General features: G+C 40.0%; 1 long non-coding RNA gene across 1 annotated transcript in view; it reads left to right on the forward strand.

Annotated features, from left to right (window-relative positions):
* The first annotated feature begins 1,704 nt into the window (after positions 1-1,704).
* Positions 1,705-24,107, forward strand: part of LOC147912015 (uncharacterized) — a 355,106-nt gene continuing 332,703 nt past the window's right edge. Inside the window, exon 1 of the long non-coding RNA XR_015550364.1 lies at positions 1,705-1,782. This is a non-coding gene — a long non-coding RNA (uncharacterized LOC147912015). The remainder of the gene's footprint in view (positions 1,783-24,107) is intronic.

A 24,107-nucleotide genomic window follows, 5' to 3' on the forward strand; every position in this document is an offset into this window, starting at 1 on the left:
AAGTTTTTTCCTTTTAGCACTTTAAATATATCATGCCATTCTCTTTCTAGCCTGTAAGGTTTCTGCTGAGAAGTCAGCTGATAGCCTTATGGGGTTTCCTTTGTATGTAACTTGACATTCTCTTGCAGCTTTTAGGATTCTCTCTTTATCTTTAATTCTGGACATTTTGATTATGATGTGTCTTGGTGTGGGCCTCTTTGGGTTTATCTTGTTTGGGGCTCTCTGTGCCTCCTGTACCTGGATGTCTGTTTCCTTCCTTAGGTTAGGGAAGTTTTCATCTATTATTTCTTGAAATAGATTCTCTGCCCCCTTGTCTCGCTCTTCTCCTTCCGGGACACCTATAACACGGATGTTAGTGCGCTTGATGTTGTCCCAGAGGTCCCTTAGACTGTCCTCACTCTTTTAATTCTTTTCTCTTTTACCTGTTCACCTTGGGTAATTTCTTCTAGTCTTTCTTCCAGCTCACAGATCCGTTCTTCTGTATCCTCTACTCTGCTTTTGAGTCCCTCTAATGAGTTTTTCATTTCCAGTATTGTATTCTTCATTTCTGATTGGTTCTTTTTTATATCTTCCATTTCTTTGTTGACATTCTCACTGAGTCCATCTATTCTTCTCCCCAGATCAGTGAGCATCCTTAACACTCTTAGTTTGAACTCTCTGTCGGGTAGGTTGCTCATTTCTGTTTCACTAAGTTCCTTTTCTGGGGTTTTGTCCTGTTCCCTTACTTGGAATGTATTCTTTTGCCTCTTCATTTTGCCTCTTTCCCTGTGCTTGTGTCTACGTATTAGGTAGGTCAGCTCCGTCTCCTGCTCTTGGATAGGTGACCTTATGTAAGTGATGGCTTAGGAGGCTTCCAGTGTGCTTCCCTCAGTTCTCAATGTTCCAGGGGTGACCCCTATGTGGGCTACGTGTATCCTTCTGCTGTGGCCTGTTTGCTCTCTCTGTAGGCACCCAGGGAGGCTGAGTTATGCTCCTGGCCAGCTGTTGTAATGCTCAGCTGCTTGTAGTTGTTGTGGGCCCTTCAGTCTCTTTATCAGCTGTGGGGAGCCCCAGCACAGTTGGCTGCAAGTTCTAATACCACATTTGTGTTGCAGTATTTCTTTTAAGTGAGTAGGCCCCCACCGTGGCAGGTTGTTAGGCTCAGGGCCTTACAATTGCTGTAAGCCTCTAGCCTATTAGGTCTCTTGTCAGCTCTCTGAGGATTGCAGCTGGGTGGGGCTGGCCTCAGGCACAGGAGCACCCAATTGTTTCAGGTTTTGGAAGGTGGAGCAAACCTCCTATGTGGGTCTTTGAGAAGTACAAGTCTTCTGTGGCTGAGAAGCCCTGCCGCCCACAGGTCCACACACACAGTCAACACAGTCCTGCCCCGTGTGAGCGCCCCGACCTCCCCAAGCGGACCCAGTCTCTCCACGGCGGGAGCCCCACACACTCTGCCACCGCCCCACACTCTCCACCCGCTCCTTGTGCACACCCTGCCCCGCTCAAGTCAGCTCAGTTGCCAGGCTGCAGAGAATCCAGTCACCAATCTATGCAGGCCCACACGTTGCCTGAGGGCTTGTTGTTGGGTGGGGCTAGTCTCTAGGGTGGGCTGCCTGCCCTGGCTGTGCTGGATTAAATCGGTGCTCTAGCGGGTGGAGCAGACCCTGGGCTAGCAGGTCTCAGGGAGAACTCCAATGGCGTCTGTGTCAGCACGCTCACACCAGGCCACAACAATGGCGCCGCCAATGTCCCAGTCCCTGGAGAGGTCTCACCCCTCACCGAGATGCACTCAGGGCCTATTAGGTGAGTCTCTTGTCACCAAGCACTGTGCACCTTTCTTTCTGGTGATTTTAGGATGCTTTCTGGAACGGGTGAGTTTGTGCGTGGGCCCTTTAAGAGCCAGTTTTAGTTTCTTTGTGAACCGGGTTTTCTGGGGGTACTCCCCAATGCTTTAGTAGCAGGCAAAGTCAGATATTATGCTGCTGGTCTCAATTGTGCTGGGTCCACAAAATGCCCACAGCGGGGGCGCTCCCCGGCTCAGGGCCCCGCGCCTCCAGGGAGGCTGCGTACCTGTGAGCTGCTCCCGGCGGCCGTGAAGCTGGCGGCTTGTGAAGGTGGCGTTTTTCCTCTCCAGAAGGGAGTCTCTGCCTCTTCTACCCCAGTTAGGATTGTCCGTTGTTGCAGGAGTTCCTCTTATCCAGTTTTCAGTTCTGTCTCAGGGGTAATTTTTCCACGAGTCGTTGTAAATTGGCTGTGTCCACGGGAGGAGGTGAGTTCAGAGTCTGCCTACGCCGCCATCTTGACTCCGCCCCTTTTTTTAAAAATTTTATTTATTTATTTATTTTCCCCCCAAAGCCCCAGTAGATAGTTGTATGTCATAGCTGCACATCCTTCTAGTTGCTGTATGTGGGACACGGCCTCAGCATGGCCAGAGAAGCAGTGCGTCGGTGCATGCCCGAGATCCGAACCCGGGCTGCCAGCAGCAGAGCACGCGCACTTAACTGCTAAGCCATGGGGCCGGCCCCAGGTTCTTTGATTTCTTTGCTTTAAATCTAGGTGACCTCACTGGAAGAAATAAATGGGATCATTTCTCTCTTTCACTTAAAATCCATCAATATTTTCTCATTGCACATATAATAAAATCTGAAGTCCATGAAATTGACAAATTCATGTGAAATTGGTAAATTTAAAGTTACATATTAAAGAATATTAGAATATGTATAGAATATTTAATACATATTTAGAATAGCAAAAGATTTAAAACAATCTAAATGTTGATTGATAAGTAATTAGTTAATAAACTAATGTACATTGATACAATGGGATGCTATGCATCTGTGAAAAAGAACGAGGAAGCTCTTTATATATTGATATGTAAGAACTCTAAGCCAGAACCTCCACTTTACCCCCGCCAAAACTGAAGCACTCATTCCCTTAGCTGCTGGAAATGTTGGCAGCTAACACTTTATAGCTGAGTTCCACTCTGCTGATCATCCAGATTGTCTCCACTTCCTTGCCCCTCCCTTAATTTCCAAGCCCACAACAGTCAGTCACTATCCCCTCACTCTATTAAAATTCCTCTCTGTCATGTCACTAGATTAGGGTAAAGAACACTAGCAGCAGTAACAAACAACCTCCAATTCTCAGGGGCTTAACATAATAAACAGGTTCTATGGTGGAAGTGTGAGGAACAGCAAGAAAGTTGGTGTGGCTGGAGAAGATTGAGCTAGGAGCATTGTAGATGAGGAACTCAGAGAGGTAACGAAGGGCTTTTTAGGCTGTCATGAAGACTTTGACCCAAAGTGAAGGCATGGAAAAAGATATTCCAAATAAATGGAAACCAAAAGAAAGTTGGGGTAACTATACTTGCATCATACAAAATAGACTTTAAGACAAAGATTGTAATAAGAGACAAAGAAGATCATTATATAATGATAAAGGGGTCAATTCAACAAGAGGATATAACATTTGTAAATATTTATGCACCCAACACAGGAGCACCTAAATATATAAAGAAAATATTAACAGACATAAAGGGAGAAATAGACAGCAATACAAAAATAGTATGGGACTTTAATACCCCACTTTCATAAATAGATAAATCATCAAGACAGAAAATCAATAAGGAAACCTTAAATGACACATTAGACCAGATGGACTTAACAGACATATACAGAATATTCCATCCAAAAGCAACAGAATACACTTTCTTCTCAAGTGCACATGGAACATTCTCCAGGATAGAGCATTTCCTAGGCCACAAAACAAGTCTTAATAAATTTAAAAAGACTGAAATCACATTGAGCATCTTCTCCAACCACAATGCTATGAAACTAGAAATCAATTATAAGAAGAAAACTGGAAAACTCATGAATATGTAGAGATTAAATAACATGCTCCTGAACAACCAATGGATCAAAGAAGAAATCAAAAGAAAAATCAAAAAACATCTTGAGACAAATGAAAATGGAACTACAACATACCAAAATTTATGGGATGCAGCAAAGCAGTTCTAAGAGGGAAATTCATAGCGATAAATGCCTACATCAAGAAACCAAGAAAGATCTTAAACAAACAACTTAACTTTACATCTCAAGAAACTAGAATAAGAAGAACAAACGAAGTCCAAAGTTAGTAGAAGGAAATAACAATGATAGAGTGGAAATAAATGAAATAAAGACTAAAAACACAGTAGGAAAGATCAATGAAACTAACATCTGTTTTTTTTTTTTAAAAGATAAACAAAACCAACAAACCTTTAGCTAGACTCACCAAGAAAAAAAAGAGAGGACTCAAATAAATAAAATCAGAAATGAAAGAGGAGGGCTGGCCCCGTGGCTTAGCGGTTAAGTGCTCACACTCCGATGCTGGCAGCCTGGGTTTGGATCCCGGGCGTGCACCGACGCACCACTTCTCTGGCCATGCTGAGGCCGTGTCCCACATACAGCAACTAGAAGGATGTGCAACTATGACATACAACTATCTACTGGGGCTTTGGGGGAAAAATAAATAAATAAATAAAATTATAAAAAAAAAAAGAAATGAAAGAGGAGATGTTACAACTGATAACACAGAAATACAAAGAATCATAAAAGACTACTATGAATAATTATACACAAACACATAACCTACCAAGACTGAATCATGAAGAAATAGAAAATCTGAACAGACTGCTTAGTAGTACGAGATTCAATCAGTAATCAAAAACTTCCCAATAAACAAAAGTCCATGACCAGATGGCTTCACTGGTATATTCTACAAAACATTTAAAGAAGAATTAATACCAATCCTTCTCAAATTCTTCCAAAAAATAGAAGAGCAGAGAATACTTTCAAACTCATTTTATAAGGCCAGCATTACCTTGATACCAAAACCAGACCATGACACCACAAGAAAAGAAAATTGCAGGCCAATATCCCTGATGAACAAAAATGCAAAAAATCCTCAACAAAATATTAGCAAACCAAATTCAACAATACTTTAAAAGGATCATACACCATGATCAAATAGGATTTGTCCCAGGGATGCAAGGATGGTTCTACACCCACAAATCAATCAACATGATGCACCACATTAACAAAATGAAGGATAAAAATCATATGATCATCTCAATAGATGCAGAAAAAACATTTGACAAAATTCAACATCCATTTATGATAACTCTCAACAAAGTGGATATAGAAGGAACATACCTCAACATAATAAAGGCCGTATGTGACAAGCCTACAGCTAACATCATACTCAATCATGAAAAGCTGAAAGCTTTTCCTCTAAGATCAGAAACAGGACAAGGATGCCCACTCTCACCACTTTTATTCAACATAGTTTTGGAAGTTGTAGCCAGAGTAATTAGGCAAGAAAAAGAAATGAAAGGCATCCAAATTGGAAAAAAAGAAGTAAAACTCTCACTATTTGCAGATGAGATGATATTATATATAGAAAACCCTAAAGACTCCACCAAAAAAACTGTTGGAACCAATAAACAAATTCAGCAAAGTTGTAGGATATGAAATCAATATACATAAATCTGTTGTGTTTCTAAACACTAATAATGAGTTATCAGAAAGAGAAATTAAGAAAACAATCTCATTTACAATTGCTTCAAAAAAAATAAAATACCTAGGAATAGATTTAACCAGGGAAGTGAAAGACCTATACACTGAAAACTATAAGACATTGATGACAGAATTTGAAGAAGACACAAATAAATGGAAAGCTATTCTGTGCTCATGGATTGGAAGAATTAAAATTGTTAAAATGTCCATACTACCCAAAGCAATCTACAGATTCAATGCAATCCCTATCAAAATTCCAGTGGCATTTTTCACAGAAATAGAACAAACAATCTTAAAATTTGTATGGAACCACAAAGACCCTGAATAGCCAAAGCAATCTTGAGAAAGAAGAACAAAGCTGGAGGCATTACATTTTCTGATCAAACTGTACTACACAGATATAGTAATCAAAACAGTATGGTATTGGCATAAAAACAGACACATAGATCAATGGAACAGAAGAGAGAGCCCAGAAATAAATCCACGCATATGTGGTCAATTAGTTTATGACAAAGGAGCCAAGAATATACAATGGGCAAAGCCTCTTCAATAAATGATGTTAGGAAAACTGTACAGCCACATGCAAAAGAATGAAACTGGACCACTATCTTATACCATACACAAAAATTAACTGAAAATAAATTATTATTATTATTTTTTAAATTTTATTTATTTTTTCCCCCAAAGCCCCAGTAGATAGTTGCACATCATAGCTGCACTTCTTTCTAGTTGCTGTATGTGGGACGCGGCCTCAGCATGGCCAGAGAAGCAGTGTATCGGTGCGCGCCCAGGATCTGAACCCGGGCCGCCAGCAGTGGAGTGCGTGCACCCAACCGCTAAGCCACGGGGCTGGCCCTCTGAAAATGAATTAAAGACTTGAACATAAGACCTGAAACCATAAAACTCCTAGAAGAAATCATAGGTGGTAAGCTCCTTGATATCAGTCTTGGTGATGATTTTTTGGATCTGACTCCAAAAGCAAAGCCAATGAAAGCAAAAATAAATAAGTGGGACTACATCAAATTAAAAAGGTGCACAGTGCATACAACAATATGTTAAAAAGATTATACACCATGATCAAGTGGGATTTATTCCAGGGATGCAGGGATGGTTTAACATTCACAAATCAATTAACGTAATACACCACATTAATAAAATGAAGAATAAAAATCACATGATCATCTCAATAGATGCAGAGAAAGCATTTGACAAGATACAGCATCCATTTATGATAAAAACTCTGAATAAAATGGGTATAGAAGGAAAGTATCTCAACATAATAAAGACCATATATGAGAAACCCACAGCTAATATCATCCTCAATGGTGAAAAACTGAAAGCCATCCCTCTAAGAACAGGAACCAGACAAGGATGCCCACTCTCACCACTCCTATTTAACACAGTACTGGAAGTCCTAGCCAGAGCAATCAGGGAAGAGAAAGAAATAAAAGGGATTCAAATTGGAAAGGAAGAAGTGAAACTGTCACTATTTGCAGATGACATGATTTTATATATAGAAAACCCTAAAGAATCCACCAGAAAACTTTTAGAAGTAATAAACGAATATGGTAAAGTTGCAGGATACAAAATCAACATACAAAAATCAGTTGCATTTCTGTACACTAACAATGAAGTAGCAGAAAGAGAAATTAAGAATACCATTGCATTTACAATTGCAACAAAAAGAATAAAATACCTAGGAATAAACTTAACCAAAGAGGTGAAAGATCTGTACACCGAAAACTATAAAACATTTCTGAAAGAAACTGAAGAAGACACAAAGAAATGGAAAGATATTCCGTGCTCTTGGATTGGAAGAATTAACATAGTTAAGATGTCCATACTTCCTAAAGGCATCTATAGATTCAATGCAATCCCTATCAAAGTTCCAACAACATTTTTCACAGAAATAGAACAAAGAATCCTAAAATTTATATGGAACAACAAAGGACCCCGAATAGCTAAAGGAATCCTGAGAGAAAAGAACAAAGCTGGAGGTATCACACTCCCTGATTTCAAAATATACTACAAAGCTATAGTAACCAAAACAGCATGGTACTGGCACAAAAACAGACACACCGATCAATGGAATAGAATCAAAAGCCCAGAAATAAACCCACACATCTATGGACAGCTAATCTTTGACAAAGGAGCCAAGAACATACAATGGGGAAAAGAAAGTCTCTTCAACAAATGGTGTTGGGAAAACTGGATAGCCATATGCAAAAAAATGAAAGTAGACCCTTACCTTACACCTTACACAAAAATTAACTCCAAATGGATTAAAGACTTGAATGTAAGACCTAAAACTGTGAAACTTCTAGAAGAAAACATAGGCAGTACACTCTTCGACATCGGTCTTAGCAACACCTTTTCAAACACCACGTCTGACCGGGCAAGAGAAACAATAGAAAAAATAAACAAATGGGACTACATCAAACTAAAAAGCTTCTGCACAGCAAAGGAAACCATCAACAAAACGAAAAGACAAGCTAACAACTGGGAGAAGATATTTGCAAACCATACTTCTGATAAGGGCTTACTCTCCAAAATATATAAAGAACTCATGCATCTCAACACCAAAAAAACTACCAACCCAATTAAAAAATGGGCAAAAGACCTGAACAGACATTTCTCCAAAGAAGATATACAGATGGCCAACAGACACATGAAAAGATGTTCAAAATCACTAACTATCAGGGAAATGCAAATCAAAACTACAATGAGATATCACCTGACGCCCGTCAGAATGGCTATAATTAACAAGACAGGAAACAACATGTGTTGGAGAGGATGTGGAGAGAAGGGAACTCTCATACACTGCTGGTGGGAGTGCAAACTGGTGCAGCCACTATGGAAAACAGTATGGAGATTCCTCAAAAAATCAAGCATAGAACTACCATATGATCCAGCTATTCCACTATTGGGTATTTATCCAAAGAACTTGAAAACACCAATTTGTAAAGGTACATGCACCCCTGTGTTCATTGCAGCATTATTCACAATAGCCAAGACTTGGAAGCAACCTAAGTGCCCATAAAGGGACGAATGGATAAAGAAGATGTGGTATATATACACAATGGAATACTACTCAGCCATAAGAAACGATGAAATCTAGCCATTTGTGACAACATGGATGGACATTGAGGGTATAATGCAAAGTGAAATAAGTCAGAGGGAGAAGGTCAAATACCATATGATTTCCTTCATTAAGTAGTAGATAATAACAACAATAAACAAACACATAGAGACAGAGATTGGATTGGTGGTTACCAGAGGGGAAGGGGGAGGGAGGAGGGTGAAAGGGATAATTTGGTACATGTGTGTGGTGATGGGTAGTATTTTGGTGGTGAACATGATGTAATCTATGCAGAAATAGAAGTACAATGATGTACACCTGAAATTTTTACAATGTCATAAACCAATGTTACTGCAATAAACAAAAAATTAAAAAAAAATAGATCAAAAAAAAAATAAAAAGGTACACAGCAAAGGAAACCATCAACAAAATGAAAAGGCAATCTACAGAATCGGAGAAAATATTTGCAAATCATATATCTGATAAGGGGTTAATATCCAAAATATATAAAGAATTCATACAGCTCAATAGCAAAAAACCCCAAACAATCCAATTAAAAAATGGGCAGAGGATCTGAATAGACATTTTTCCAAAGAAGACATACAGACTGCCAATAGGTACATGAAAAGATGCTCAATATCAGGGAAATGCAAATCAAAACCACGATGAGATATATCATCTCAGACCTGTTAGAATGACTATTATCAACAAGACAAAAATAACAAGTGTTAGCAAGGATGTGAAGAAAAGGGAACACTTGTGCACTGTTGTTGGGAATGTAAAACTGGTGCAACCACTAAGGACAACAGTATGGAGGTTCCTAAAAAAATTAAAACTAGACCTACCATATGATCCAGCAATTCTACTTCTGGGTATTTATCCAAAGGAAACAGAAACAATAACTGGAAAACATATATGCACTCCCCTGTTCGTTGCAGCATTATTTACAATAGCCAAGATACGGAAACAACCTAAGTGTCCATCAATGGATGAATGAATATAGAAAATGAAATGTGATATAGATATATATATATGTATAAGATATGTAATATTATTCAGCCATAAAAAAGAAGAAAATCTTGCCATTTATGACAACATGGATGGACCTTGAGGGCATTATGCTAAGTGAAATAAGTCAGACAGAGAAAGACAAGTACTATATGACCTCACTTACATGTGGAATCTAAAGAAACCCAAAAAAACAAAAAACAGGACTCATAGATACAGAGAACAGATTGGTGGTTGCCAGACGCAGGAGCGCAGAGGGTGGGCAAAATGGGCGAAGGAGGTCAAAAAGTACAAACTTCCAGTTATAAAATAAATTATAGGGATGTAATGTACAGCATGGTGACTATAGTTAATAAAACTGTAATGTGTATTTGAAAGTTGCTCAGAGAGTAGATCTTAAAAGTTCTCATCACAAGACAAAATATTATAACTATGTGTGGTGATGGATGTTAGACTTATTGTGGTGATCATTTCCCAATATACACAAATATTGAATCATTACTTTGTACACCTGAAACTAACATAATGTTATATGTCAATTGTCTCTCAATAAAAACTTTGCATATAAAAAGACTTTGACTTTTATACTGTGAGTGAAATGAGGAGCCACTGGAGGGTTTCAAGCAGAGGAATGACATGGGCTGACTTGTGTTTTAAAGTCTCAATCTAGGTGCTGTGCTGTATTGTCATAATCAGCATTTTTGAAGATTAATACGACCCTGATCTCTAGGAAGTACTCGAACTCCAGTCAGGATATCCATTAGGATCTAGGACAAGAATCCAGATAATTCAATAACCTTCTGTCCTCACGTTCATGAGGACCTGCCCCAGGCAGAGGCAGTGAAAATGGAAAGGAAAATGTGATTTAGAAAGGTGCTATGAAGGACAAACTCCTGATTGGTGATTGATTTGTTACGCGAGGTGAGATAGTGACCAAAAAGAAAAAAAATACCACAAGTCTGAGCCTTTGAGACCTGGAAGAGTCTACCTTGAAGAGAAACGTGAGGTCAGTAGAGGGTGCTCTCCTTACAAGTCAACAACCTAATTAGTCTGCAGAGAGATGAGACAGAGCAGCTGGGACAGGCCCAATAGAAAAATTCCAGGCTTAATTTAGAGGATTATGGTAGTATCAATGCAGGAGAGCACAGTTAGTGGGAATAAGAAATGAGTTGTTAAATCCATCTTCCATCTCACTTTCACAGTTTAATGTGATCCAAATTCAAAGCAAGGCACAATGAAAAATAAACAATATTTATCTCCATAATCTCTACCATCTACGTGAAAACAATTTGTCTTAAATTGACAGCAGCCCTCATTCTCCCTCTTACCTTGCACATGTTCAAGTCTTCTTGTGGCCTTTCTTTCCTTGCATGTGTACACATATGGAGGTAATGACGCCTGACTGTGGGAACAGTGTAAATAGGGCAAGATTTACTGGTTACTGGGTCTTTTTATGAGTTGCTCCGTTACTCAAGTATGCAATTCCCAGACATGTTTGGTTATATTTTGCTAAGAACAGCAGAAAGAATCTCTTTCAAAATTAATAGGAGATGGAAAGGTTTCTGGTGAAGCCTGAGGCATGCAGCGATGGGTCTGGGAGCAGCCAGAGGAGAGGTAAGGTCTGGGAAGAAGAGTGGCGCTCTGGCTCTGGAGGACAGGAGGGAGAGAGAGGCGACCTCCACACTTCTGTGTGATATATATATATATATGTATGTAATATTATTCAGCTATAGAAAAGGTCTTGGTGATCTCTGTGTGGACAGAACACAGCGAAAGTGCATTTGAGCACGCCCCATTCCTCTTCCTGGCCCCCAGCATACATGGCAGCACTTGTGCCCAACACTTCATCACAAGAGACAGACTCTCCACGTAGTTTCCCGGTGGCCAGGCCATATGCGATCTGGAGAAATGTTCAAGAGCTGTCCTTCTGTCCTTGTACATTCCGATGGAAAATGTAGGCTTCTTGGACTTACCCACTCAAAATGACGAGTAAGAGTCCAGGAGCACACCGGTCTGTGGGTAAGAAATCAAATATGCACATGAAATAGAATGAGTGACATATTGTTTTCAATCTAATACAAAATGATAGGTCTGAATCTCCTGTCGGAATAATCCCTTTGTGATGCTTTTCCTGTTATCACAGTTTGGGGTTTCCATAAGCAGTCCTTGAGGCAAAGATGCTAACGCAAGTATTTTGTCTGGAAGGTGATCTCAGGACACTTGGTGGTAGAGGAGCAGGACTTGAGCTGCTGGGAAGGGAAGGCAGGCAATAAAGGGTGCGTGTGTTCTCAGCAACCACTGCGGGCAACTGGGGCTCAGTCCTGCTGGGGACCTCTGGGGGCCAGGGTAGGACATGCTATGAATTATCCTAACCAAGGAGGCAAGGGAATCGTGGTCCCCCTCCACCCCATTTGTCATTTGGCTGAATGCGGTTTCCAGAAGGTTACCTTTCCAATGCTTTGGCTTGCCTGGGCAGCGGTCAAACATCCTCCTGCAACCAGGAAAATAGGCTTCAGGCCGAGAAACACAAGTCTTCACAGCAAACCGCCTTCAGCATGTAGAGAGGAGGGCTGAGAGGATGCGTAGCAATCACCTCTGCTACACCTGAGTAATAAAAAAAACAAACGATAGCTTCTTAGCACACCTGATACCCATGAACCCCTCTGCTACACGCTCTGCAATAGCAGCTCACTAACATGTGCTCTCTTCATGGCTCTGGATAAGGATTGTCTGGAACCCGGGACCTACATCTCTTTGCATGCCAACATGCTGGAAATACAAACATGCTCTCTGGAGTCAAACAGATCTGGCCCAAGTCTTAGCCCTCCTGCTCATAAGCTGAATGACTCTAGGAAATTATTTAACTTCTCAGAATCATCTGTAAAAATGGAGACAATAATACCCAATTTAAAATACTTTCTTGAGAGAGGAACTTGGCTTTTCTAGAAGCCTTCAGCAGGTCTCCCTTCAGATCTCATTGCACCAAATTAGGTTTGGAACTCATCTAGGCCAGGTGGCAGGGCTAGTGCAGACAACAAGATTAGGGAGTGATCACTTAGACTTGACTTTTGCTTAGTTTTCTATAGAACCAGCAAACAAGCAGGATGAGGCTTATTCATGGGACCAAAGAGACATGGTGGGCAAGTAGATGCAGCTTCTCAGTGCTTTCCTCACAGAGATGTGCCTAAAGTTGGGGGTCCCACTGTGCAGCAAGAGACCACCAGGGCAGAGAAGCCTCCCTCCTTCTTATATCATGTTAGGCTGGAGGTCAGGGCAACAACCCTATTACTATGAAAAGACATTTTTGCTGTTTGACATTAATATAACTTAGTTACTTATACATTCTATTCATGTTTTCAGCATAGGGCCCTGGTTCTGGCCTGCCACCATGTCCATCCCAGAACCAATTTCTTTAGCTATGGGACATCCATGCTCTACTTGGCTTAGGCTAAGTCCCAAGAGAGGTTACCCTGATGGAGTTAAAACAATTAGGTTCATCGCAGCATTATTCACAATAGCCAAGATGTGGAAGCAACCCAAGTGCCCATCTAAGGATGAATGGATAAAGAAGATGTGGTATATATATACAATGGACTACTACTCAGCCATAAAAAAGACAAAATTGTGCCATTTGTGACAACATGGATGGACCTTAAGGGTATTACGCTAAGTGAAATGTCAGGCAAAGAAAGACAAATACCATATGATTTCACTCATATGTGGAGGATAAACAAACACATAGATAAGGAGAACAGATTAGTGGTTACCAGTGGTTGAGGGGAGGGTGAAAGTGGTAAAGGGGCACATATGTATGGTAAATCCAGATAAAAACTGGATTGTTGGTGGTGAACACGATGTAGTCTATACAGAAACTAAAATATGGTGATGGACACCTGAAATTTATACAATGTTGTAAGCCAATATATAATAAAATAAATAAAATAATTAAAAAAACAATTAGGGCTGGGAGGAATGAGGAATGACTGCTTAATGTGTATGGAGTTTCCTTTGGGGTGATGAAAATGTCTTGGAACTAAATAGAGGTAATGGTTGCACAACATTGTGAATGTTTGAAATGTTGCTGAATTGTACACTTTAAAATGGTTAATTTCATGTTACGTGAAATTCATCTCAATATAAATGAATGAATGAATAAATAAATAAATAAATAATTATAGCCATGCTTGGAATTGGGAGAGGAGTCAACCCTCCAAAGTGCATGGCTGTTGCAGACTGCAGCATAGAAGGATTGGGTGTTGGGTGGATAATCCGGTGCCCACTATGAAACTCCTGTTAGAGAACACCCAGTGATAGAAGGGAAGAGGACAGGTTTTGAGGTCACAACAGTCTTGGGATCTAATATTGGCTTAGCTTTTATCACCTATTTGCTGTGTGACTTTGAGAAAATTACTCAACCACTTTGAGCCTCACGTGTTAAATGGGTATAATAATAGCTACGGTGTATGAGTGTCCTGGAGATTAGACGGGGCAACCCATAAAAACCACCAGCACACATAACACATATTAAGTAGTCAATATGCGTGTACTTATTATAGCTAGGAAATGAAGTCTGCAGGATGTGTTGCCTGACACTGAGAAGAAAGTCAGGGACAACTCTCAAATTTCCCGCTTAGGGATTGTGGATGATGTAATGACTGAGGCCAGGAAGAGCAGTTCTGGGGGAAGGTAATGAATTCAATTTTGGACATGTTAAGCTTGAGCTGGCCAAAGGAAAATCACATGGAACTTTCTAAGGAGGCAGTGGGATATATTAATCTGAAAGAGTAGTTAAGGCTGGAGATGCAGAGTTGAGACTCACCATTTATAGGCTACAGGGAAAATCACAAGAGTGGATGAAAATATGCAGTAAGTTTATATAGAGACCAGAGCAGTGGGCCATGGGCCACTGATGAACACCAAGATTTAGAATGGACTTAGGAGAGCATAAAGAAGACATACATAGAGAGTCAGATAGAAGGGAAAGTAGGTGAGAGTAATATCATGGGGATGAAGTGAGTCTAGAAGGTTAAGAAGGAGCAAATGGCCAATAGTGTTAAATACGGCAGAGAGGTCCAATAAGATATGGATCAAAAAGTGTTCATTGAATTTCATGATGTGGTGGTGATTGGTGATTTGTGGCCATTCCAAGGTCTGCTTTGGTAGAGTGATTGGGGCAGAATTCAGATTGCTTGTGGGGTAAAGGGGAGATGAGAAGGGCAGGTGGGAGACAGGCTGCGGCTTTTGCATAGTGAAAGATCAAGGAAAGGCTTTTTAGACTGGGATACTTGAAGAGATTCATAGGCCGAAAAAAACCAGTGCAGAAGGAGAGGAAGACAAAGAAAACTGAACGGGTGATTGATAGAGAAAGTTCCAGAAAAGAAAGAGGTTAGAGTCAGAATCAGAGATTGAGGGGTTGGTCTTGAGAAGAGACAGCTCATCCTTGGGGACTGATGGAAAGGGCTCTTCGTTGTTAGTTAGCACATTGGTTGGAAGGGAGCAGATGGGAATAAAGACCTGATGGCCTTAATGTTCTGGAACCAGAGTCAGTAAACTTCTTCAACAGAGGGCCAGATAGTAAATATTTTAGGTTTTGCAAGCCATGCAATCTCTCTCACAATGACTCAACCTTACCATTGTAGCACAAAAGCAGCCAGACAATATGTAGACAAATGGGTGTGCCTGTGTTCCAATAAATCTTTATGTATAAAAACATGTGGTGGGCTGTATTTGGCCTGTGAAGTTTGGAGTTGTTTGCTAACCCCCTGTGGGAGATCAAGATTTGGCCACCCTGAAATTTATCTCTTTACCTTGGTTGTTTTCTCTAGGGACATTTGACCTCCCCCACTAACTGCCTAAAGAATTTGACATGGTGGCTCCTTCCTGGAATAGATCTTCCATCATGATGGCTGTAAAGATAATATAGGATAGAGGTTACAATAGGAAAGACACCAACAAGCCCATCGTATTGGAAGTTCTGTCTCTCTGGCCACATTCTCTAGATGGCCCTGCAAGGAGTTGCCAGACAAACATTTACATTTATAAGGAAAATCTCCATTTGTAAAGGTATCTCCCTCTGTGTTTTGGGAAGAGAGGGGGATGGCCTCATTTCTAGGGGCTTATCAATGTGAAAGGTGAGGCCTTAAATCTGCATAATAACCTTACTCGTGTTTACTGTGCTTTAGTGATAATCTCCTGTAACTGACTCCCCCCACCCCCAACATCCTCCTTTGTCGTTGGCTGAACATGGTATTTAAGACAAGAATTTCTGCTATAGTGTTGAGAAACGCAGTGTCCCTGCTTTCTCCCATGTATACATGTTATTAAACTTGGTATTATTTTCTCCTGCTAACCTGTCTTGTTGATTATTTGGCCAGCCATAAGAACCTTAAGGAAAAGGGCACAGGGAGATTCTCCCTCTTCCCCCGACAGTTTTGGCGTAGTCGCCAGGAGCCACACTGGCTGGCAAGTTGCCTTCTCTGGCTGGAAGACCTGCCTTCTCCCCGGACTACTGCAGATGATGAGATACGGGAACCCCTGACGAAAGCCGGCAAAAGGTAAGACTTCTTACCATGTCAGCTTCCCGGAATCTCTATGTGAGGAGTCCGGCGGAAGGAAATGGCGAGAATTTTTTCTCTTTCTAAATTTAGATTGGCAGGAGAAAATATTTGGGAAACTAGTTTCTTGTGCTTTTAGTGACTCTTGGTTTAAATTTGGTAGAGTACTCTTGGTTTTTGATCTTGACCCCTTTTCCTCTCAAAGTAATCTCTGTCTTGTTCTGTGTCCTGAGAACTTGGCTTTGTGACCAGTGAGAATATTCTCCTTGGTCTCCACCATACGGAAGGTGCATTTACTGGGGTGCACCTTGGTGGCCAGTCGAGTAGACTGGGGTTCCGAACTGTCTTTGTCCGGCTGTGCCAAGCTCTCAGGGGAGTTTGTCATAAAGGGCCCAGTCCATAAGGGCTTCTGTCATTTTAACCTTCTTTGCTTGTTAGTGCTGGAAAAATCCCACTCCAGTATCACCCGCCCGGTGTCACAGATTAGCGGGTCTGTGACTGGAGGCATCCCACACTATTGTGGGAGACCGGAGACACCATCCTTACCGCCTGTGCAACGAAGGTCTTTACTTTCTCTGAATATCTTTGGGAGTGAATTCTGTGGATCATGGGGGCTACATCATCTGCGCCCTCACCAGGGACGCCTCTTGCGTCCATGGTAAAGATTTATTCTAAGCGTGGAAAGTTACCTCCGGGTCTTTCCTTAAAAAGGCTTATTGGTTCGAGTCACTGTTGGAATAAATAGACAAATGAAGATCCTACTCATCAATGGCCAGACGACGGATCCTTTGAATTGGGAAAACTTCTAAATTGGGGGAAAAAAAAATGTTTTGAGAGCTCTCACACAATTGTTTAATTGGTACCAAAAAAAAAAAATGGCCAGAAAAAGGAAGGAAAAAAATTTGACTAGCCTTAAGACCTTGACTCAGGTTACAATTGAATTGAGAACATGTAAAAGTGTAAGTGTTGGTAAGATTACAAAGGTTGGAATGTTTGAACTAATTTTATATAAAGAGGTTACATCAACTTTGCCTGAGTATGTTTTAAAATGTCTGACTGGGAATGCTTCCCTTGTCCAAAATTAGAAGACCAAGACCTATTGATAAAAGTCTTAATGAAAACTATGTTTAAAGGTATAAGAGGTGATGAAATTTACATGAAATTTTGTAGGAAAAAACTGATGTTATTTCTATTACAGAACTGGTTAGCAAAAATAGGAATTTAAATGATGGCTAATTTTATCTAATGTCTTATAGGCAATCTAAATAATTATTGGGAATAAGTAACTAAATAGTTGTGAAAAAGATGAATGTTGGATGAACTTTAAACAATAATTATGTGTTATGGTGGTTACAGCTTCCAAACTCTTTTTGGTGACTTAAAACTTTAGAGTTTTGCTAAAATTTATGATAAAAATTCTCTGAGTATCATCATTTCCAAATAACATAAGATATTAGACATTGATTGCTAAATGTACATTTGTCTACTTTTGGCTTTTCATTACAGGAAAACTAAAAGGTGTTTTGGGTCTATTGGTAAACAAGTGTTTCATTAAAAGATTGTACTATAAAGTAACATATTTCTAGAAGTTATGAAGTGTTCATAAATTTTCCAAGCCACAAGATACTAATGTAAAAGAAAGTTTATAATTGTTTACTTAGTTTTTACGTACAAATTAAGGTTTCTAAGGGTTAAAATTTCTAATTAGTATATGTGATTGAAGCTACTAAAAATTAAGAAAAATATGTCTGTGTACAGGGAAAGTAAGATGTATAAAGAAGGTACAAAGAATGGAAATATTTTGTTTGGTTAAGAAAAATAAATTTGTCCTCAAGTACTAGAGGGAAAAGAAAGACATGGGACAAATTCTGAATGTAAAAAGGAAGTTATAGAAAGTTTGTAGAAGAGGAATTCTGGAAAAGGAGTTTTTGCAAGGTCAAGTTGGCTAAGATTGAAATGAATTTAATTAAGTAAATGAGTTTTAATAGCAGAAGTAAGCTGGTACAAAATTATAATTTGGTCTTATTTCTCTTAAAAGAATAATCTTCTTGAACTTGATAAAGAGGTTATAAAAGATTTTTCTTTACCTTTGAGTAAGTCTACCAAAAAAAAAACAGTTAAAATAATTTCCTGTGTTCAAAAGACTGAGGTCTCTCTATTAAGGCTTTTTGCACTGTTAATGCTCTGTTTGCTTTGACTTTTTATATTTTTGACAAGCTCCCCAAAATTCATATCTTAAATAAAGTCTTTTTTTTACTTTTTTTCTTTGGGAATTTTCAAAGGGCCCTGAAACTTCTCAAAGAAATTTGCTCTCTTCCTATAAAGAGAAAGATACTAAACTTATTAGGCTTATTCAGTATGTTAAACTACATGGGAAGCATTGTCAGACAAGTGATGATAAACTTTCTTAGGTGGTATTATGTGGGCAAATGTTATTGACATAGGTGTTTTAAAATTGTATAACATTACTGAAATTCTGATCTGTCCTGGTTATCAGTCATAATTCTGGTTATTATTATTTTAAAGTGTTGTATGTCACAAAATTAACCAAACTCCTTTGTCAATTGCCATTTTGAGGTCTTGTTGTTTACAGACATTTCTTTGCTCTAATGCTTTTACAAAATATTTCAACTTCAGAAAAATTCATGGAAGGGACTCGGACATTTACACTGGAGTACAGGTTTCTGACAAACTTTCTGATCATAAAACTGAACTGAGTAAGAAATTACAGAAATCTGATGGAGAGACTGATAACTTCATGAAGCTGCTAACAAAAAGATTGGGATCAAGAATGGATTACACAGGACTGAATGAACTGATAAGGATGATTATAATTTTTATGATTTTTCGTTTGAAGTATTGCTGAATTTTTAATGTTTTGTTTTTTCAGAGTTAAGGAAAACTTTTTCTCTTTTCTCCTGAGCTAGCTATGACTTATATCAATTTGGTAAATGATACTTTTGTAAGTAAAATTGAAATATTTATCTTTTTCTCTCTATCTGATCCCTGGAATTTGGAAACTCTTAGTGAGTATTGTTGTTTTCATGGCAATATAGTTATTTGCATAAGTTCAATAAGAATCTGTTCTCCTTATAATAGGACACAATTGGAAACACTGGCTATATTACCAAGGTTGTGACTGGAACATCATATTTGCGATATAACCATACAGCTTTTGAGGAATGAAGATTGGACTTTATGGAATAAAGCCACATGGAAATATTGGCCTGGTACCTTATGTTCCAAGCAGCACTTACCAGGATAAGTAAAGAATGTCACTTATCTGGCAGGTACAAGGAACCTCGAAATATTTTGGGGGAACCTCGGAAGAGAGGAATTCACCCAAATCTGTAGGTATTGTAGGCAAAGTGTGACAAAATCCTTGGCTTGGCTTTCCTGGCCTCGAGAGGCCTTTGAAGTTCAATGTGAGATTCCTTATAAAAAGTTCCAGCAAAGCAGATTTAAAAGAGCCTGTGTGATCAACTGCTATTCTTGCTGTACTTATGTAAATGATTGGGCCACCTCTATTGGAACTAGACTTATTTTGTAAACTAGTTTTAATTTTGCTATCTTAATAAAAATGAGGGTGATTTTAGAGAGAGAAATTATATTTCAGTAAAAACAATAGTATAAATTTGTGGCTATTAGATCCTAGTTTTGTTAATTGTCTAAGGTTTTTGTTTTATATCTGTTGACTGGACTGGATCCTGATTTCTTCTAGTCTCCTGAAATATCTGGCTACAGATGTCCAAACTAACGTTCTTGATTTTTTCCATCATTTTCATTTGAAATCACTGAAAACTGAACCTGCCCTTTTTCCTGAAGCCTTACAAACTGAAGCTGATGGACTTGATATAAACTTAAGAGATGACCTGACGACACCATCAGAGACATTTTAAACTACAAAAGATACTTTGACGCTGACATCTAAAAATCATCTTAACTGGCTGTCCTCTTATCTCAAACTCGTTTCTAATTTGCTCCAACCATTAACCTTGTTTTTCTTTTTGTTTACATAGAAATGCTTCCATTAAATACTTGATTGCTTGCTTCCATAATATAGGGGTAACCTTGAGAGCCCACCTGCATCACCACCTTCCAAAATGAACTTAATTGAACTGATCTATTATCAGGACTAAGAAATGTGTTCAGTGAGATGAAACAATCTACCAACTCAGCTTCTGTACTATGAAACTTCTTTAAGTTTCAAAAGGACTGTGAAACTTGTAGTTTCAAAGGTGGGACTGTGGGAGATCAAGATTTGGCCACCCTGAAATCTATCTCTTTACCTTGGTTGTTTTCTCTAGGGACATTTGACCTCCCCCACTAACTGCCTAAAGAATTTGACATGGTGGCTCCTTCCTGGAATAGATCTTCCATCATGATGGCTGTAAAGATAATATAGGATAGAGGTTACAATAGGAAAGGCACCAACAAGCCCATCTTATCAGAAGTTCTGTCTCTCTGGCCACATTCTCTAGATGGCCCTGCAAGGAGTTGCCAGACAAACATTCACATTTATAAGGAAAATCTCCATTTGTAAAGGTATCTCCCTCTCTGTTTTGGGAAGAGGGAGGGATGGCCTCATTTCTAGGGGCTTATCAATGTGAAAGGTGAGGCCTTAAATCTGCATAATAACCTTACTCGTGTTTACTGTGCTTTAGTGATAATCTCCTGTAACTGACTCCCCCCACCCCCAACATCCTCTTTTGTCGTTGGCTGAACATGGTATTTAAGACAAGAATTTCTGCTATAGTGTTGAGAAACGCAGTGTCCCTGCTTTCTCCCATGTATACATGTTATTAAACTTGGTATTATTTTCTCCTGCTAACCTGTCTTGGTCATTATTTGGCCAGCCATAAGAACCTTAAGGAAAAGCGCACAGGGAGATTCTCCCTCTTCCCCCGACACCCCATTCCTGGAGATGTAGGAAGTGAGCCATCTGTTAAAAGGGGTAGGGTGTGGGGATTGAGAAGAGTATTACATATCTCAGATAGTCTTGGGGAAGGTTTTCATCAGTTCTGAGGGCCAACCTGTGGCTGGAGCCCAGGATTTTGTGATTGCACCAACCTGTGGTACTGTGGGTAGTGGAATTAGCTTCAGTAGGGGTAAAATGTGAAGGCAGATTGAGGATCTTGGTTTGGGATTTTTCCCATTGCATGTGGTGGTAGGATAGTAGTACAAGGAAGTTGGGTGTGTTGATGGGAGCACGTTCAGTGCATGCCATGTAATCTACACTGCTTAGAGAAATCAGGCCAGGAGTGGGCCGCTAGACTGGGAGAAAACAGAAGGCTGTCCATAAGCACGAAGAGAAGGTATGTTGGAGATGAGGCAAGGAGACTGTGGTTGGATGTATATTGAGATTTAAGGGGGTGGGTGGAACAATGCTGGGTTAGACAGATCCAGAGTGGGGCTGTGGAAGGAGGCTGCTGACAGAGTAGAAGTGAAGGTCATCGCTGGGCATTCTTTGGAGACGCTCAGCTCCACCAGTCCACTCTGTGATTGTACAGATTGATGCCTGCAGTCCATTTTCGGAAGGCTATTCCTACTTTCATTAGCCTTCCATCTTTTATTGATGTAATATAGTTGCCTATTGGGCATCCTCTTGTAAGCATAATTAATTTGTTTGGCTTTGCCAAAACAACATATGATAAATTACATCTTCATTGCATATACCTCTTGGATAACTGGTCCAGGCCCAGAAACTTGGAGGGCTAGGTTCCCAGGCTGCCGGTTTAGGGATTGTTGGATCTCGATGGACTAACCAAGACCATTTTCTTTAATGAAACCCAGGCACTATTATCATTTTGCTTTTGCATTACCGTTTGCAGGTGCATTTGCTTTATGTATTGCAATTTTGCTGATTTTGCAGTGTTGTGCACACTAATGAATCCTGGTGAAAGTTGAAAAAATGCTTTCTAATCTTCCACCACATAAAATGACTCATTTGAGAGACTGTGAGGGCTTTTGAATGTCCTTCCATGATGAATTGTTACTTTAGTGCTGGTTACATTTTAATATAGGGCAGACTGATTTCATTAACTAAGAATGGAGCTTGGTCTTAGTAACTGATAGTTTTCTAGCAACTGAATCATCTCATTCCATCACCATCTATTTAAATAGGGATACTGTAGCTCCAACAGGGAATATATGTTCAGCTGGGACCTTCCAGCAATTTAGGAAACACATCCAAGGGAAACCTTGGATTCATTCTGCCATTTTCACCGAGATCTGGAGTGAAAAGCATCAATTCTTTGCTGGACTTTAACCTTTACACTTTATTTGGCAACCAATGCAACTCTTCAGGACAACAGGGAACATACTGGGAAAGTGTCTTTACTCTTTTGGTGTTCTGAGACCCAATTTCAATGTGTGTGTGGGATTCCCCTCCACGAGCAATTTTTCAGACACCAGCTGGGTGTCCTACAATTCACTCAATTCTGACACTGTCTACCTAGAGATAGCCTCAATCCCACAGGTTAAGGGCTCAGTCCTACAAGACTGTCGTTGTCCCCCAGCCCCCCGCAACACACTTCAGACACCAGTCACAAGCCCAAGGCTTCTGTCTTGTGCTTCTGACTGAGCAGCTACAGATTGGAGGTTCCGATGACACCCTCCTTGGATGTCAGACGCCAGTCACAAGCCCAGGTTGTCACCTGTACTTCTGACTGGCTATAATTCCTACTACCCCCCTCTCGGGTTCGATTAATTTGCTAGAGCGCCTCACAGAACTCAGAGAAACATTTTACTTACTAGATTCCTGGTTTATTTTAAAGGAATATAACTCAGGAACAGCCAGGTGGAAGAGATGCATAGGGCAAGGTGTGGGGAAAGGGCGCAGAGCTTCCATGCCCTCTCCAGGCTCACCACTCTCCCCAAATCTCCACATATTCACCAACCCAGAAGCTCTCTGAATCCTGTCCTTTTGGGTTTTTATGGAGGTTTCATTACACAGGCACGATTGATTAACCCATTGGCCATTGGTGATTGATTCAACCTCCAGCCCTCTCCCTCCCCGGAGGTGGGGGAGTGGGACTGAAAATTTCAATTCTCTAATCACATGGTTGGCTCCACTGGCAACAAGCCCTCATCCTTTTCAAAAGTCATCTCATTAACATAACAAAAGTCACCTTTTTGGCTCTCTTCCCTTAGGAAATTCCAAGGGTCTTAGGAGCTCTGTGCCAGAAATGAGGAGGAAGATAAATATATATTTCTTATTATAAATCACAATATCACATATGCCCTGTGTTAACCACCAGTTTGAAGGACAAGACAGTGTTAGAATAATATGTAAACCTCTCTGAAGACATTGCACTTAGTTGCATTATTTATTTTTTATTTAACTGGGTTGATACCTTGTTACAATGATTATTTGCAGTTCTTCCACTTAGATTTGGTGGTTGGTGAATTTCCTGTCTTTAGGGTGGTATCCTCATCAGAAGAAAACAAAGTGTTATAAAAAAAAAGTTCTTAGATCAAACTCCTTTGAGGATTGCCTGCTTACAGGCTCAAAAATCTTGAATTAATGTGTTGGCCTCTTAAAAATCCCCTCTCCTGCCACGCAGCAAGAGCGACCTCTGCTGGCCAATAATAGATATCTTGATTTTGGAAAGTGCCAGAGAAGACGTTTCCCTTCTTAAAAACTAAGTCATCTTTGTTGTTGTTACTTATTTTAAAAATAGGTGCTCACATTTACACAGAGTCCTTAATAGATAGCGAGGCTTGGGTAGGGGGCTTAGGTTAGAATCAGGTTTCTACAAAGGATAAAAGCAGGCTACATCATCTTTGGGGCTTGGTCTAAAATGAAAATATGGGGCCCCTTATTCACAAATTAAGAATTCCAAGAGGGCGACTACAGAGCATTAAGCCAAGTGTGGGGTCCTTCTGAGTGCGGGGCCCTGTGTGACTGTACAGGTCACAGGCCCTTGAAGT

This window comes from Ceratotherium simum, chromosome X, assembly GCF_057802395.1.
Source record: "Ceratotherium simum simum isolate JZ-2026a chromosome X, ASM5780239v1, whole genome shotgun sequence".
In the NCBI taxonomy this organism is placed as follows: Eukaryota; Metazoa; Chordata; class Mammalia; order Perissodactyla; family Rhinocerotidae; genus Ceratotherium; species Ceratotherium simum.